Consider the following 11,603-nt stretch of genomic DNA (forward strand, 5'->3'; position numbering starts at 1 on the left):
ATATCTTAATTACTCTCAGATCACTGATACCCCCCCACACACACTCACAGTATCTCTTGAAGAGACAGAAAATCATTTTACAGCTGAGCAGATAAGTCCCCGTGCTCCCTTTAACAGTCGTCGTGTCCCCCCCGCTTCCCTCACCACCACCACCACCCCTCGCCGAAGCACATCTGACAGTGTTTTAATGACAGACAGACAGCGAAGGGCCTTGTTCTGATAATTCCTCAGCTACATATTCAGAATACCCCCAACCCCTCCTTGCATTTGTGATGGATTTCAAATGGAGCCCTTGCAAAAATATTATAATTTCAAAGCAGACATACATCGTTAACATGTTATTAATGGCAGAGGCTGGTGGAAGTTGGCTGCTACTGTACAAGTTTTTCAAGTTGAGTGAAAGATCATTATGGAATGTGTGTTTGAGCATGGAGCATGGATTTTTGAGCGTTTACTGAAGATGTGTCCGGCGTTATTATTGACCTACTCCAGGGCCACAAATCACTGAGTAGAATTCGGTGTCATGTTCTGCTTAATGCACCATTTTATCACGTTTTGTAAGGGGGGGGGGGGGGCATTTTATGTTTTATGCTGAGCCGCCACCTCTAGGTCAGCATCAGTTCTAGCTTAGTCACCCAAAGAGTTAAAACTTAGGCATGGTTGGATGGTTGGATGTTTCTTCTTCTTCCATTTTTTTGTGGTGATGCCTTTAACTTTCATATCATGATCATAGGAACCCTGTCATAACTTCATCACTGAGTGCTTTCATTTATCTTTCACAGGGAATCAAATATTTGGACACATCCATGAGCTACTGCTGTAGAAAGTAATTGAAGAGGGATGTTTCTGTTCATGAATATCTAAATGGAACAACGTTTGGACAGAGAGCATTACTGAAATCACATGAAAACATTGCCAGAGTTGGACTCTTGCTCACAGTGCACACAGTGAAGTGCCTGGAGCTGCTTGTCAGATGTTACGATGGCAAGGAGCACATACAGACTTTAGAATGACACAGCGCGTGCCTTTTGATGCTGAAATAATTCTAAAACCTTCATTCTATAAATAAAGCTGCCACATTAAGACGCAACATTTTGATACGCTAAGACATTGGTATCTTTTTTTTTCCTACAGAAGGGAAAAAAGTGCCCGAGGGCAACGCTGAGGCTTTGAGAGCAGCTCAGGGGCTACGCTACAACTCAAGCATGTGGTTAAATTAACCAAGAGGCTGAAACAAACACAAGGTGAACGACACAAACTGAACTGCTGATATTAAATATATTTCCACTTTCTGATCTGCCTGAGCGGCACCATAAAAGCACTTCCATTTCATCCTGCCTCGGTGTGCCTCGCGTCTAAATTAGAGTGGTAAAAACCCCATTTTATTACAATTTAACTTTCTCATTATGGTTGAGTTCACCACCAGGTGTATAAACATCATTAGATCAACTTTTGCTGCATAAAGCAACACAAATATTCACCTGCAGCGGCTTGGTTTTTTTCCCCCACTGGCGGATGAATCAGCATGCCGTTGTCTAATCACCTCCTTTCGCTCTTCCAGCTTGTTACTGGCTAATCATGCTCATTTAAATAGCTCACATGTGTAATTACTGCTGTCAAGCAGTCCCAGACCTAACAGGTCAGCTTGCTCAGAGGGCCAAGCCCATTATGGAGACGTTAAGTTATGATCATAGCTATAGACCAGCTGTAGTAATACAGCCCAGGGGAACAAATGCCAGCGTCTCTCACTGGGAAAATAAAGTGTTTGTTTAACATAAAACAAGGTGCTTGTATGGTGTGTGTGTGTGTGTTGCTTTGATTAGCATAAATGACCATAACTCATTTATGGCTCATCAGTGGTTGCTGTTTTCTAATCAGACCATTTAGGTAAAAATCACCAGGCTCTAGTAATGAAAGCGGTGACTTTGTGCTTCTGTTTTTCTTCCAACAGCAAATACAGTTCAGTTTTGTTGGTCAGAACAAAAGACGATGATGATGAAGAGTTGATTGGTTTTATTTTTCCAAGGTTGTGTGAGGTGGGCTAGAGCCTAGTCACATATTGGGAAGTGTCTGCACATACCGTACGAAAGGTTGTTCTTATTTAGGATGCGGAGAGTGACACTCTGAGGATTAGCCGCAGCTTTTTCCGTATGGCAAAAGCACTCTCAGGACACCTTCAAGTTTTTCTCACTTTTCTTTTACTCTCTTGCCACACTCCCAGGAGGTGAAAGAAATAAGCCCTGAACTGCTGGAGGAGAGGAAGAATGGGAAGTGAGAACATGGTGAACACAAATTCACAAGGTGTTTCACTGAGACGTGGGTGTGTGTGTTAGCTGCATGTATGGGAATACACAGGCAGACATCTGGGGATCTACTGGTTCCTGCAGGCGATAAAATAATGTTAAAAAGCAGTGCAGATCTGCAGCTGACTGAACCAGTGTTATGGCTGCTTTATGAGCTGTGCCCATCCAATCAGAGCTCTAATTAAGCAAGAACAGTGGTGGTGGAAATGGCGAGGATGTATTGTTTACCAGAGCCTCAAGACTGCACTGTGTGAATGCTGCAGCACCATGTTGACACGGCCGTTTTATTATAAGCAAATAGCTCCGATTTTTTTTCCTTTCTTTTTTTTTTTTCCTAGCGTCTTCTCTGCTTTAAAGACTCTTGGTGAGGTACACCCAGGAGGCTGTACATTCTATTTCATTTCCATTTGAAAAACAGCGCAGTGGAAATGACAAATGCATGAGGCCTATCGAGAAGCCTTCAGGGCAGTAATGTAAATAACAGAAATTAATCATCTTCTCCAAAGAGAGAGAAACACGCCTCACAGTCACAACAAAGGTCACAAATCTGGCCTATGCCTTCACATCTTCCAAACAAGAAATGACAGACTTCGAACACGCCACTAATGCTTGAACGTGTGGTCCGTTTGTGTGTGTGTTTCCACAGCGTGTGTTTTCATGCGTGTGTGCAATCGTCTTCCTGTGCATGCCTTATTTTTGATTGCGCGTGCGCATTTTCGAGCTCGCCTTTGAATTTGTTTCGTTTATTTGTGTGCGAGTGTCAGGTTGTGCACGTGCATCTGCGTCCGCACACACCTCTGTTGTCTGCGCGAGCGAGTGTTTGGTCGCACATTCTCAGAATACCTTTTTCTCCGAGGCTGAACCATCTACTTTTAGCTGACAGCAAATAGTTGAGCAGAACCAATTTAATCTTGTTTTTCAGTCCAGGATGACATACAGGGGAATAAAGCAGTGAAGCTTGTCCTAACTCTCCTGGTGGAGGCAGCCACTGCAGGCAGACATTCACTGAGGAATTGATGGTAATTGCAATGTGTTGATTTGAACTTTATAGGCATCATGGGAAGCTATGGCAACGCAGTGTAGTATTACTTTATACTGGGCAGAGACACTCTTCAGCCCTCTTATACTTAGTGTAACAGCTGCTGGGGAAACTAATTTGCAGCTCGGGAAAATACTACCTGACAGATCGATTCACCAGTTGTGCCCACAATTAATGGACGACTCACTCTCGTGGAAAAAAGAAAGAAAGAAAATAAATTCCTCCGGGTAGCTTTGGCACAGGGGAAAGGTGGCATAAATGCTGCTCTCCTACAACTCATAAATGTCACAATTAAAACAAACCACAAGCTCTGTGTGCATTACAAAGCCTCTCAAGGGACAACTTGACATTTGGACAATCAAGTCAAGTTTCTCATTGCGAAGAAAGTCGGCTTTTTATGTACCCTGGCGAGAGCTTGTGCGTCGCAGCGTTACTGCACGCATTTGGAAAAAAGGAGGCAATTGCGTCGGAAATAAAGCGCAGGAGAATGTTGCACATATATTCATAGCACCAAGAGCAAACCGAAATAGGCTTTTTCAATGACAGCGATCTATACATAGAGCTGGTCTGTGCTGAAGTGTTGGCGGTGAAGAGCACACACCAGCTGTCAGTGTGAGGAAAGAGAAGAAAATAGCTTTCATCGCAGAGGGGAGAGGACTGTCGGGCCACTCGGAGGCAGAAACTGAATCAGTCATACATTTTCAAATAAATTCACATGGGAAGAAGAAGGGAATGTGCAGGAATTCAGAGTGCTACGTAACGCAACCTGATCTGCTGATGATCCCCGGGAGGAATCTGCAGATGAACCGAGTGGAGCCACAAACAACAAATCCTTTGAACTCCTGGAGTCCAAACCAGATTAACAGTGGCTGTGCACCAAAAACAGTCAATGAAATTTTAAAAACAAAGCCTCCCTGATTGTTTTACATAACACCGGGGTAGCTGCGTTTGTGTGTCGACTCCGTCTTGACTTCCTCCGTTCGCAATGGCTGAAGCTGCAGCTTATTCTTGCCCTGTTGCTTCTGTTTTTGTTGATGGACAAAATTATGGGATTTGACTAAGAGGATTAAAATGACAGCAGTTAATGAGACACAGCTGGGACTGGATCACAACACACAAACTGTATCGCACCCCCTCACACTAACCCCCCCAGCACCACCATAAATATAGACAAACACACACACACACATAATTTGGGCATGTACATCAGCGCGCGCACACATATTTGAGCTCCCTCTTATTTTCTTCACCTAAAGACCCAACGACAAGCTGCCAATCACTTTCACATAATTCTTATTACACAGGGTTTATTATCCCTGTCAAATGAACCAGATTAATTATGTCTTTTCTGATGGATTTGAAGTATTTAGCCTAACAGGGCACACTGGGAATAATAGCGTAATTGTAAGCTCTCCCTAACCCCCTCCCCTGTCATGTTAAAAAAAAAAAACACCCCACAACAAACAAACAAAAATGCTCCATTAAATGTTCGTTACAGAGAAAGGGGCAATATATGCACATGACAATGAGACTCCGGATGTTGCAAATGAAATTCAAGGTTGAGCCACATCTCATTACCCACTTGATCCATATTATTATGTCTTATAAAGTCTTCCACCATGACAGGATAAAAAGGAGAGGCTGGCATCGGCAAGACAACATTTTATTGCTTTGTTGTGATGTAGAATTAATGCCCGCCCGGCAGAATTGATAGTGACATATTATAATCTTGTAAAGTTGATACGTGCTAGCAAACAGCTGTCTGTTTGCACATAAAGCAGAGCTTAAGCAACACTGGGGTTATGTTTCAGTTCGCACTACAAGTGCAGTTGGTGTTTCCTCGGCACGCAGCCAGCAGCAGTAAATTCGGGAGCTGTAAAACTAAAGCAGTGAGCTGAAAGACGTCAAGAGGGTCCGGCGCTCTGAATGGAAACAACAGAATCAGATGATAATTTTCTGTGGGCTTCTTTGTCTTTAAGAGTGGCTCATTTCACACTTCATAAAGTCATCCAACCCACTGTTAATTATTAAGGGTTTAAAAGCAAATGATCCACATAATCCAGAAGTATTTTTTAAAATGAAGACAACGGGGTTGTGACAGGCATAGTTGATACTCATACCCAAATAAGATGTCTGTCTTTACTCGTGGATTAGAATGTAAGAGTTAGCAGTCAGGGGAAAGCCTACATGTTTAAAGTAACTGTGTGTAAAATCTCACCACTAGATGTCAGTAGATTGCACATTTTAAGTGCGTAATTCTTTCGAGGCTTCCAGGTTTAAACCTAGATCGTTAGTGAATAAACTCTCGTACATTGTGAGAATGTAATCAAGCTGTTTATCAGAGTTAGCTGACATAATGTTAGCTTAAAACCAGCCGGGTTGTTGTCAGCTCTTCAGAGGTATTGGGGTCACATGTCTAATCTGCTGGCAATAAATATTTATGCACGTTTTAATGTCCTAGAGCAGCGGTCCCCAACCCCCGGTCCGTGAGTCGTTTGGTACCGGGTCGCGAGAGTTGAGGCTCAGGTGTGAAATGTATGGTTTTCAGGGTTTTTATCGGTTTTCAGCGTTATTTTGTTAACGTTTTTTATCGTTAACTCGGTTTTCCTGGGTGTTTTCACGTGTGTTATGAATAAATCTTCTTTTTTTCGGTACTAGTTTTATTTTGTTGTATTTATCCGCGACACTTTAAAGGCCGGTCCGTGAAAATAAGTGAAAATAAGGAAGTTCAAGTTGTTTCTTTCACATCTGTGGTGAAGGGAAACCCATCTCTGACGATTAAACAAGCTCTTTCATAGCTTGAATCTGAAGCTAAAACATACATAAAAATTTGCACATGAACACTTACGAGTTCTCTTGTCCTCTGCCTTTGGCGTACTAAATGTGTGACTGGTCTCTCTCGGCCCCTGTATTCAAGATGGTGGGACAACATGGCAGCTTCCACAAACTGGCGCTCGCTCCTGTGTATAATGGTTTAATTGCACGTTTTCGTTAGAATACATAATCACCCACTAATTAATGTGTATTCATGAGTACAACATTGTTTTTTCTATTAAGTAAACTCAAAATAACAACTGAGGGTGCCTTTAAGGGTTTATGTTTACTCATCTTTAATTGAATTTAAACACTTTATTTTGTTAAATCACCACTTCTGCTGTACATGAATAAATATCTGTAATCTGCATGGTTGCGCTCTCTGCCTGTAGGCACAACAATGTCTCTGTGGTATGTAAATGTCACCATGTGATATTCAGTGCAGCAATTATAATATCCTATATATGGAATAGCTTTCGTGACAATATTAAGGATTGATTTTCTGTGATGATCATTGTCATGATTACATGTGCCCCCAGATTTCCAGAAAGTCAATATTTTCATTCTTCTGCCTTCATCAGTCCACTGTCGAGTAGTGAAATCTACTGAATCGTTCTGATGAAGATGGGGGAAGGGCACGAAATGTATTCCGCTACGTGACGTCTTTATGAGCAGCCCGTAGCATACTAAAGACAACACGCTTAATTAAATTCATGGGGGACTTTGATGGGCATACATGACAGTAATGTGGCCTGGACCATCTCGATAATGTAATATGCATGTTAATAAAGAGGCCTCTAGTTTAAAGTTTTAAAATAATGTAAGCAACACGCTATTAAGCATGGCCCGGAGCATGTCAGCGAGAAGCTGCACTGCATGCTTTTTGGTGGCTGCCCTATGCTTTTGTGTGTGTGGGTGTGTGGGTGGGTGTTTTAATCTATGTGACTTTGATGCATTATATTGCATTTTCTCTTACAGCAGTCAAAAAAGACATTACCTGTGCGAGTTTGCTGCGGCGTGTTATTTCAGATCCCTCTTATCTTTCAGTCTTACAGAAAGCCCACCATGAGGTTCAGGCTGTTTTGTGGTACAGTGAAAAAAGGGGTGACTGTAGAATAATGAAACTTTGATATAACTAGTTGTGGTTCATGTTTTGAAGCGATGCTGCGCTGGTCAGTCGCATACAAAAGATAAAATGAAAAGTAGGGCTTTAAATCAGAGGGAGCTCACAGCGTTAAGGCTGTGGCCGCGAATTCTGGTTACATGGTGTGATGTGGGACCAGGATTGAGCCAGCCAGATCAGAGGGATAACCCATTGCTTCGCAGTTTTCCTGTGGTCAAGCCTGCATGACGGGCATGACATCTCACCGTGCAGTGCTGTCTGCTTGTATTAGCATTCAGCAATTAATTTGAGCACTTGTTTAGACTGTACACAGTGAATCTGCTTCAAATATTTGAAATCATGTCGCCCCTTGAAAGCTCAAGGGCCGCGGTATTATTTAGCTTGGCCCGATGCTGTGATGAATAAGTGAATTTCTGCAAGTGTGCTCAGAATGCTATTATGCTAATATTAACAGACAAGCCATCTGCAAGGAGTGTCGAGTAGGATATGCTTCTTCTTTTTTTTCCTTCAGAACTATTTCTGCTTATTGGAACATAGATTTAACCACCTGTGCGCATATGTTAATACAGCATTTTCAAAAAAATCTGCGCCTGTGACCGAACAAAGTGTTCCGTAATAGGAAATGGGATACTCACTGAAATGCAAAAGACAGCACAGGTGGTGCCCAATGACCCACAGGCCCCTATCATCTCCAGGTTTAAAGCTGATTGAGACCAATGACTTTGACTCTTACAGTAAGAGGGAACAAAAAGTTATGCTTCCATTTGGAATCAGCCTGAGTTTCAGCCCACACACAGGGCACGCTTCAGTGGTCTGAGAAATTACAGGATACCACCCCTTCCAATTTCACCATCACTGGACCGGGCTGTTGCAGGCTTCTGAAACAATTACCCCAAGGGGACCAGAGCAACCTTGTTTATACCTCATTGAGCAGCCACAGTTCCAATTTAGCACAGGTAATTACAACATCGTTATCTTCTCCTAAATCTTCACCAAAGGTGCTATCACAGAAAGCTACCTTTGGCTCAGCTCGCCATTTGGACAGTGATCGAAACAAACACAGCATCAGTATGCCCAGGCATTTCTTGGACGGGCTTATGTTCGTTCTCCAGGTGTCGGTGACCCAGCGCAGCCTGCTCACCCAAAACACATCAGTCACACTAACACACATCTGTCGTACCGGTCCAACCCACTCCATCACAGCACACGGCTGGTCTCTCTCCTTGAATGTCCCACCCCGCTTGGAGAGGACAAACAAATCTTCTGATTTGCCTCTAATCTGCAGTCTACCCTCAGCAAGGGCTGCCGTCAAATCGCACATCAAGGACAAGCCCTCCGCAGGGGGGCTATCCATTAGCACAGCATCCTGCATTCACCATAGTGCGATGGGGACAGGGCAGAGGGATACGCTCCAATTAGAGATGGAGACATGGGGACTTTGCCCCTGACATGTCCCTGCTGCTCCACAAAAGAAGTGTGAACACACCTTTCTCAGAGGAAAAAGGACGCTTTTTCTCCCTGTCATTTCTCCTGCCTCGGGCTGTTGCTGTTCATACACCTCATGAAGCTAAACCATTTCACATCACGCTGTTTCTTTTCGTGTGCGTGGTGCTGCCTGCCTGTTCGAGTCTGCTCTGTTCGAGCATGAATGACTGGCCAAGCTTATATGTATGTGTGTATATGGCAGAAATGTGTGCCTCTTGCTTTGTGTGAAAATGCTTTCTTAGGGTGGGAGGTCTTTGGTATGCATCTCTCGTTGGAGGCTTCCATCAACAGAAATCCATCCCTCTCTATAGTGCAGCAACTATTCAGCAACTGGTTTGAGGGCTTGGACCAGCTTCATGCTTTACGCATTTGCATGCTGCATGAACACAATCTGCTGACGCCCATTGGGAACTCCGTCCATCCATTTGCATTGTTTTTACACCCCTACACGAAGCTAACCAATTTGCGGCCGTAGTCCGTCTTGATTTTTAATCGGCTTACGTGTAAGAGACACAGACAAAAGCAGAGCGACAACAGGCTAATGAATATTTCATCTATATGAATAAAACACATCGCGGTCCTGATTCAACTACAGGAGAGCATACCTTTCACTGGTCCCGCATGTGCCTGTGTGTTTGAAAGGAGAACGTTGAGCGCTCAGATATGAATGAGTTTTTGCGTTAAAAGCAACTCCAAATCCTAACTTTCCAGTGGCCCTCAAAGTCCAGATCTACACAAACAGAGAAAATCCAGCATATTTGGTTGATTATGCAGTGTATCAACTATGCATGAAGCAATTACACAGCAGAATCTTCAGGCTTGGATGGAAATTGAATGGATGCATTGCTACAACAATCCCTCTCTCTCTCTCCCTACATGTTCATTCATTAACCCGGCCGGGCAACCATTTGTTTGTGCAAACACTCGTTTAGCTGTTTGTTTGCTGGTTCATTTCCCCTTTTTTTTTCATTATTTGCTCCGAGAGATGTCAATGTCTTGTGACCCAATCTTCCGGGATTTCCATCTGAGTTGAGGAGACAGCCGGCATTGACAGATAGAGGTCAAAGGTAGAAGATGCAGGCCTGGGGACAAGGCTCTCAGTGACAGAGGAAGGAAGATGAGAAATAAACTGCAGAAGCTTAGATTGATAGGAGTTTAAGGAGCGGGAGGAAAAATTAAACTCGGGGGAGGCGGGGAGGGAAGGAAGAAAGGGAGGGTGGGAAAGGCTGGATCAGAGTAGATGGAAAAGAGAGAAGATAACAGGAGTCAGCATGATAGGGGCACGCTGGAGAATGAGTTTTTTGCCCCGAGAGCACCATCTTCAAAAGCTTTTGGGGGCATGCCTTTACACAATTTTACTTTTAACATAATCCAGACTTTTGTGTTTGTCGGTAAGTGTGTGTGTGTGTGTGTGTGTGAGAGAGAGAGAGGGAGAAGCATCTCGATGCAGAAACCCCCCCCCTCATCTTCCAATAGTCGAACACCAGTGCTATCTTTGACGGTAAAGTTATGCACTGCATTAGGATGCTCTCAATGACCTAGAACAGCGATTTGATTGCTTCATCTGCAGTCAGTTTTTTTAGGTTGTCTTTAATGTACTTTTGTTTGTCTGCTTCTCTGTTTTTGTGTCTTTATGTGTGTGTGTGTGTGTGTGTGTGTCTGTCTGTCTGTGGGCCTGTCTTCCTTTCTTCCATCTGGATTCTTTTAATCCCATTCTCTTACTCTAATCCATCTTTCTCAGCCTCTTCCTCCCACACTCTCTTCCCCTCTCTTTGCCCTCTCCTCTTCCTCCCCCCTATGCTTGTACCCCCCCGCCCCCCTTCCTCTTTTTTTCTATGCTGCTGGATCGCTGCACCCAATTCACTTGGCATCCACTCGAGATAAACATGTTGTGGTGGACAGACGCCTGGGTCCCGGTCCGGAGGAGCGGTACGGGGAGGACAGACTGACGTGGGTGGGCCCTGCCCCGGTCCCAGCGTCAGCAGAGACAGCAGCGGGCAGCGTCAGCCACTCGGCCAGATGGTCTCGAGTCGAGTTCTCGCCACTGTTCATCAGATGCACCCACGCGCTCTGTCTTGCCTCGCCATGGCCCCCAGCATCATGTCACAGTGGAACCAGAGAAAATTAGCACCTAATTATAGGCTCCTCTCTGTGAAGAATGGTATTGGTTCAGGTGAACTGTGTCACCGTGTGGAGGCTACTTGGCTGACTCACTGTCGTACCAAGGCCCACAGACCACACACAATTCATGGAGAGGCACACACACACACATACACACAAGCGAAAGGGTAGACCTCCCTCCTTGCTGGTTGGTTTGCGCCCCACCATGAGGACGCCACAACAGAATCCACTTGTGTTCCATCTCTGATCCAACAGGATTAATTACACAAACAACAGAAGCCGTTTCCCCCTGCTTTCTACGCTCCGCGGGCTTCCTCGTGTTGAGCATGGTGTAGTCAATCTTTACTGGGAACAATGGAGATTGCATTATGGTGTATTTTCTGGAGATATGAATACAGATGTGAGCTTGCCTATGCTGCCATCTTGTGATTGCATCTGGACAAGTACAGGATGCAAACAAGGTGAACTCGAAGAGAAACCCTTTATTATTTATTTGACGCAACACTGTATCGTGATATCGAGTTAAAGGTAAATGAAGACCTTTAGGAGAGTCGATTTTAAATGTTGGTTGCACAGTCTGAAGTTTGCCGGGAAGAAAGTTTTCAGCTCTCAAATATCTAAAGGGCAGCTACTCAGCTGAGAGCTGCGGTGATCGAAAAGAAAAATCCTGACAGCTGCTCAGACAGAGGAACCAGCAGTGGTCAGAAAATAGCTGCAT

Source organism: Aulonocara sp. 'chitande type north' Nkhata Bay, linkage group LG7, assembly GCF_057382095.1.
Source record: "Aulonocara sp. 'chitande type north' Nkhata Bay isolate Kocher_YH1m ecotype deep benthic linkage group LG7, A_spYH_male_GT1.1, whole genome shotgun sequence".
NCBI lineage: Eukaryota > Metazoa > Chordata > Actinopteri > Cichliformes > Cichlidae > Aulonocara > Aulonocara sp. 'chitande type north' Nkhata Bay.